Here is a 7,401-nt window from a genome sequence, read left to right as displayed (position 1 = left end):
AATTACAATAAATATAGCAATACATTCTGAGATTTAATAAAAATGCTAATTTATCTTGTTTAAAGGATGTTTATATGTTTACTTTAATAAATTAAATACTGATTATATAATATAATAAATATAATAATACATTCTGAAATTTAGGGGGAAAAACAAGTAGATTGATTTAAAGGTAATTAAATAAATACAACATTCATAACAAATAATATTATAATGTGATATATGTATTATGTGTGTGTGTATATATATACTGTGACAGGAGGAACCAACGACAGACACAGTGGGTGTGGTGTCAGGCCTCGGAGAGGCTTTTATTAAACAAAAACAATAAATTAAAGTGTCCAAGGGGAAAAAGTGTCCAAAAGAAACAGGGGGTCTGGTGTCCTCGTCGTGCTGCGGTTTACTTAGGGGTGTACTCACTGTTGTGGCCAGTGGTTTAGACATTAATGGCTGTGTGTTGAGTTATTTTGAGGGGACGGCAAATTTACACTGTTATACAAGCTGTACACTCACTACGTTACATTGTAGCAAAGTGTCATTTCTTCAGTGTTGTCACATGAAAAGATATAATAAAATATTTACAAAAATGTGAGGGGTGTACTCACTTCTGTGGGATACTGTATATATATATATGTTTAGATATTTTAAAATAATAATTATGTGACATTATAACAAATACAATAATAAATACAGATTTTTTCTTTTATTAATTAATGTTTTTTATTTAATTAATTTTTTTGTAACAAATGTGTAAGTACAAATTTTTTATATAGGCGTGCAATAAGCATGCAAATTGGGATACTGCCATACTGTAAGGCTTTTTAAATCTTGTACGACACAGGAGATGCTCTCTGTGAAGTGTCTGCCCGGTGAAACCCAACACCCATCCATAAATGAAAGTGAGACAAATGCAAGCAAAATCAGGCACCTGAAGACAAGCTGCTCTGTCTGCCGATCCCTGAGCCAAACCCAGCATAAGAGCAGGATTCAGACAGCCTTTGTGCAACTGTGAAAATCTGCATGCAAGAATGCAGATGAACAGGCCCAACACGCTCGTCTATCACAGCGCCATCGTTCAGTTAGCCTTCATGAGGGTGCTGTGTGTGTGTGTGTGTGTACCTGTTTTTCTATTCTGGTATGGACTTAAACCTGAATACACACAGACTCATGGGGACTCGTGTCACGGTGGGGACCTAAATTGAGGTCCCCACAGGTAAACGAGCTAATAAATCACACAGAATGGAGTTTTTTGAAAATCTAAAAATGCCTGAAGTTTCCTGTAAGGGGTAGGTTTAGGTGTAGGGTTGGTGTAGGGCAATAGAATATACGGTCTGTACAGTAGAAAAAGCATTACGCCTATGGAGCATCCCCACAAGGATAGCAAACCAGACGTGTGTGTGTGTGTGTGTGTGTGTGTGTGTGTCTGTGTGTACAGGTGAAGTAGGAGTGGTAGAAATGGGTGTGAATTACACTATTAACTGCCAAGTTATCAAAGTAGATTTCACCAAAACTCCCACTGCAAGAAATAACTGGATATTTTTCATCTAAAATACAAATTTCAACCAGCAGGTGCATTTTACAAAGACATAGTCGGGTCATATTTGTAAAAAAAAATTTAAAAAATAAATAAATACAAACAATATATATATATATATATATATATATATATATATATGACTTAATCAGCACGGACCAATGGTAGTTTGATGGTTTTACCAACAGGAGCAAGCTTTTCCAGATATATATAATTTTAGTTAGATATTTTTCCTAACACATTTCTGCAGGCAGGTGCATTAAAGGCATATCCATGTCATATTTCTGCACAAAGAAAAAAGAAAGAAAGAAAGAAAGATTTAATATTATTATAAAATATAAAAATGATTTTTAGATTTTTTTTTTCAGCAGACAGGTAGATTTCACATATCCTAATCATGTTTCTACACACTCACACACACAAATAAAAAAGAAAAGGAAAAGAAAGAATTATATATATATATATATATATATATATATATATATATATATATATATATATATATATATATATATATATTGGATGTGATTAATCGTGATTAACCGTTTGACAGCATTAATATATATATATATATATGTGTGTGTGTAAAATGTATAAATTATATATATATATATATATATATATATATATATATATATATATATATATATATATATAAAGATTTAGAATATAAAATAGAATAATAATTTTCTTGTAATGTTTATTATTATAACATATAAATGCAATTTTTAGATCTAATTATAAGATTTTTTTTTAACTAAAGTTATTTTTAGACTTCAAAACAAGCTGATTAAGTGATTTTTTTTTTTTTTTTTTTAAATGTAGCATATAAATTACATCACAAAATTGCATCTGGGCACCAGCTCATATTGTTTACATGTAGACATTAGCATTTAGCTAAAGTTATGAGTAAATCTTCAAAAATTAAATTTCATAATTACTTCATGTCGAAAGAAAACCATCTTATCATATTATGATATGCCAAGGATTATGGGCAATATTATCCCCAAAAAAAAAAATGCACAGATGCACAATTCAATGATATACTATTTTGACTCTAATTATTATTATTTATGAAGGATATATACAAATTGCATAAGTCTACGATGCGATGCAAAATGGAAATATGCCATGAAGAGACAAACTTTACATTTTAACATTAAAACACTCGAACATTCCCAAATGAATCGATCCTAATGAGAGTACTCTTGATTCTCACAGCATCACTAACAGCATGAGATGTGATTTCTGTTCAGATGCCTCCAGAAAGTCAAACAAAGGATTTTTCCATCAGCTCTTCTTCTTTATTTCGAGGTTCAGTCAGTCTGCAGCAACGCAATCATAATTCTGAGAAAACCTGAGTACCTGCCAATGAAAACAAGCCATTTTGGTTGGCAAACGTGTGTGTCTTTATCTCTCTTTCTGTCTGTCTCTCCGTGCAGCTGTGTTAAACAAACAGCCTAGTGCAGCTGGACCCCTGAACATGGCGAAAGGGGAATTTTAATCCCCTGTTTTTCTGTTCTTTGGCACCAGTCAGATTTATGTGGTCATAAAACCAGGAGAAAATCAGCCGCTCCATCCGCAGCGCTGGAGGAACTGACCCCTCGCCACCGTTTGTGTTTTGCTGAGGAGCTGGACAGACGTCGCAGGAAGGTTTTGGATGCGTTCGTGTCAACTCCAGACTAAAGTCACTGTGATTTCGAAGTCAGACGACTTAATGGAGTGATAATTGAGCGTAAGCTGAGCTAAAGACTCACGCAAACAGACACGTTCTGTCTCGGCGACTTATGAAATATCCATCACTGTCAGCAAAGCGTAGAAGCGACGCTTGCATAACAGCCAGATCTTTTTCCTCAGAGCTGATCTGAAAACAAACTCTGTGCCGCACACCAAACCACTTCCAGCTGTCCTCCAACCCACACAAACACGCTGCGCAATTACCATCCCGTGCCAGCGGTGCCAGATTAGGTGATACGTTAAGCCTCCGGCCAGATTTTAGAGCGAAACTCTAGTGGCTCTCATTGTGCTCCAGCGGCCATCTGAAACCAGCGCACACACTGAGCTCTCTGTGGCCTCACCATACACATCACCTCCTGCACGCTTCTCCTGTGAGCTCTGAGGCTGTGATTTCTGATGGTCTGTTGATGAAGGTGACTTGTGTGTTTTCTAGATGTGTAGTGGAGGTTTGTGCTACGTTCCAGATAACTAACAACTTGGTATTCATTGCGTCCTTCTTGGAAATGAGCAGTGGAACAGAGAAGTCCAACACTGACAGATAGAGTGAGTTCTCACTCATTTGATAGCATTGCCATGAGCCTAGCACTGAAAAAAAAAAAAGTTATTTTAATATTAATTTTGTTGAGAAAAATCGTTAGGCAAAAATAAAATAAAATAATATAAAATTAAAAAGAGGGTATCTAAATTTGATGGCACTGAAAAAAAAAAAAAAAAAAAGCATTTTAATGTATACTCTGAAATTGAAAACCAAAAAAGGGGTATCAAAATTAACTGGTTTTATTAAAGTCACTAATTCTGCCGAAACACATTGATTTATACCAGTTAAAGTATTTGTGTATGTGTTAAATCACATAGAAATATCTCTTTAAACTAACAATAGCAAGTTACCACTTTTTATAGTGTAGTTTTATAATGGAACATAATAGCATTACCTTATTTTTGCCAATTGTTAGTTTTTGTTTTTATTGTTTATGTTTATGCCATAGTATGCAGAAAAAAACTAAATTCATTCAAGTTATCATGAGCCATGAATGCCATAATATTGGAATACTTTAAAAGTATATTGCACCCAAAAATGAAATTAGTTTCTTTCTTCTGTGGAACATAAAACCTTTTCCGCAGTAAATTGTTTTTATATTTTTCATTTTAATCTTAGTTCAAATTTATGTCATTTTATTGAGCGTTTTGTCATTTTTATTTATTTTTAAATTTTTTAATGTGTTAATGTGTTTTATTTCAGGTTCAGTTTTAGTTATTTTAGTACATCCAGTTAATTTTTAAATGAAAAAGTTGCCTTTGCAACTAGCTGAAAGTTTTAGGGGTTTATTTTTTATTTTATAAAAGTATTTTCATCTTCTGCCATTAATTTTGAAATCAGGGATTTTTCAACTTATCTGACAACTTCTGAAATGAAGCAATGATTGTTTACTTATTAGGGCAGTCCATTTAAGACATTCATTTGGTTTGATTAATTATTTACAAATAAATGCATTAATGCAAAAATACCAATTCATGTCCCATGACAATCTTGCAAACTAATCACAAATGAATTTAATTGATAAACTGGCATGTCGTGTCATTAATTTAATGATATTTTCATTGGATTGATAGTCCTATACTCACACGCTCAGCCTCTGAACAGACTCTCACCCTGAGAAACACAACTTAAAAAAATCAGGGCACGTGTTGCATCAGTCACTGAACATCCAGTCCAAGGGTACGTCTTACAGGAAGCTCCCAATCTCCTGGTAAAAAACGGCCCATCTGGAAATCAAACAGCGCTCTGCCATAAAAAAGATAAATGAGGCTTTGAGAATGTCCATATTGAAGCGAGCAGCGCTCACCATCCTCAGAGATCACGCCTGCAGGAGGTCTGCTGCATTCTGGGATACGTGCTGCTTCTGAAGCATCAGGTGCTTGAAAGTAGGACTGAATGATTTGTACTATTGTAAAAATGAATGTAAAAACACTCAAAGTACAAAAAAATCCAAGAAAAAACAAACAAGATATTTCTACTAAACCGCAGGGAGTTGAAATGGAGAGAAAACCAAGACTCACTCAAAGAAACAGTTCAACCAAAAATGAAAAAGATGTCATCGGCTCTTAAAAACATTCCACATATTCTACATATTTCCATTCAATATCTGACAGAATGCACCGAATGACCTGTATGAATTGTGAAATGAGCAGTGAAAAGATGTTGATCTGCTGAAGTATCTCCACTGGCCTTGAGAAGTCATCAAAACCCTGTATCTCTCACCCTTATGTTTTCAAAAGCATCTTTCCAAAATCATGATTGAAAGTGCAATTTACACTACTGGCCAAACATTTGGAAAAATTACAATTTATATGTATACATATATATATATATATTCCTCTTATGCTCACCAAGGCTGCAATTATTTAAAGGGGTCAAAGGGGTTATCGGATGCAAAATTCACTTTACAAGTTGTTTGAACATAAATGTGTGTTGGAAATGTGTGTACACATCCATCCTATAATGATAAAAATCCACCCAGTGTTTTTTTTAAATCCCTATTTTAAAATCCCCTTTCTCAAATCTGGCTGTTCTGAGATTCCTGTCAGAATGATGTAGTTCTGTGCAGGCCGCTCCCACGATAGTTGATTGACAAGGCGGTCTTACCCGAGAGCTGTCTGCCGACTCCGGTGCAGGGGAAGACGAGATGTCTCCGATTAAGCAATTGAGGTGTTTTGTTGTTGGATGTAATAATGAATATAGCAGTCGTCAGATGTTTACTCCCAACATCTGAGCCGCTGAAGACGCAGAGGATTAACTTTACTTTCGTTTTGAAGGGAATGCGCCGATCCCCGATCTGCCTAAATGCGTTTATGTTTTCGCGAATCATTCGTGATCCAGCTTCATCTACAAGAAGGAGTATAAGGGTTTTTTTAATGTATCTTTGCAAATCGCATTTCCTAATAACGGGCTAGTTAGCCAGTATTGCGGCTGAAGTTTACAGTCTGCTCGTCACCCCACGGAAGAGAGGGGCGGGGTCAGCAGAGCTCATTAGCATTTAAAGCGACATGGACTAAAAACAGCTTGCTGAAAACAGCTGATTCTGACAGGGTAAAGAAGGTGTTTTTTATCCTACCATTGAGAAATTTTAACCAAAGTATGTTATATACTTTTCATAAAGACCCTAAAGATCAACTTGTGGAAAATGGGCATCCGATGACCCCTTTAATAATAATAATAAAAAAAAACAGTAATATTGTGAAATATTATTACAATTTAAAAACTGTTTTCTATGTTGTTTTCTAATTTATTTCGGTGATGCAGAGCTGAATTTTCAGCATCATTACTCCAGTCTTCAATGTCACGTGATCCTTCAGAAATCATCGTTAATTAATGTTGAAAAGAGTTGTGCTGCTTCATATTTTCATGGAAATGGAGATAAACTACCAGAGATCAAAAGAGACAGTAAAGACGTTTATGTTATAAAAGATTTCTATTTTGAATAAATGATGTTCATTGAGCTTTCTTAATCAAAGAATCCTGAAAATGCATCACACTTTCTCCAAAAACAGTACAGCACAACAAGAAAAATATATTTAAAGTCCGCATGAAATCAAAATTTACAATATTTATTTTGTTAGTGCACATTGTTAGTCTTAAAGTGAATAATTAATCCGTGCAAGTTAATCCTCTGAAAAAAAAAGTCTTGGTAATCTTTAATCAAAATCTGCTCATTTGATTCCGCTCCGGAACGGCGCTCCTGCTCTGATGACATCAGTTTAACGGCTTGGACAGAATTTGCTTAACCACGCCCCTCCAGAGATGAGAGAAACCCCGCCCTCTACTCAATATTCCGTTTCAGTTGGAAATACGTCACCATACTGAAATAAAGTCGGCAGCAACTTCCGGTTCATGCGAACTTAAAAATATATCAAAATAGAAAAAAAGTTGTTTTAAATTGTAGTATTTCACAATAATACCACTTTTACTGTATTTTTGATCACCTCGCACAACTCATCGCAGCATAATAGACTCCTTTCAAAACAGAAATTACTCTGAACGTTTGACCAATAGTGTATGCATTGGACTTTAAAATGTATGCGTTGGACTCACAAGCGAACCGTCTGCTCAACAACTAACGACAAATAATGAA

Source organism: Onychostoma macrolepis, chromosome 08, assembly GCF_012432095.1.
Source record: "Onychostoma macrolepis isolate SWU-2019 chromosome 08, ASM1243209v1, whole genome shotgun sequence".
Taxonomy (NCBI): Eukaryota; Metazoa; Chordata; class Actinopteri; order Cypriniformes; family Cyprinidae; genus Onychostoma; species Onychostoma macrolepis.
Note: the sequence above shows the minus strand (reverse complement) of the source record.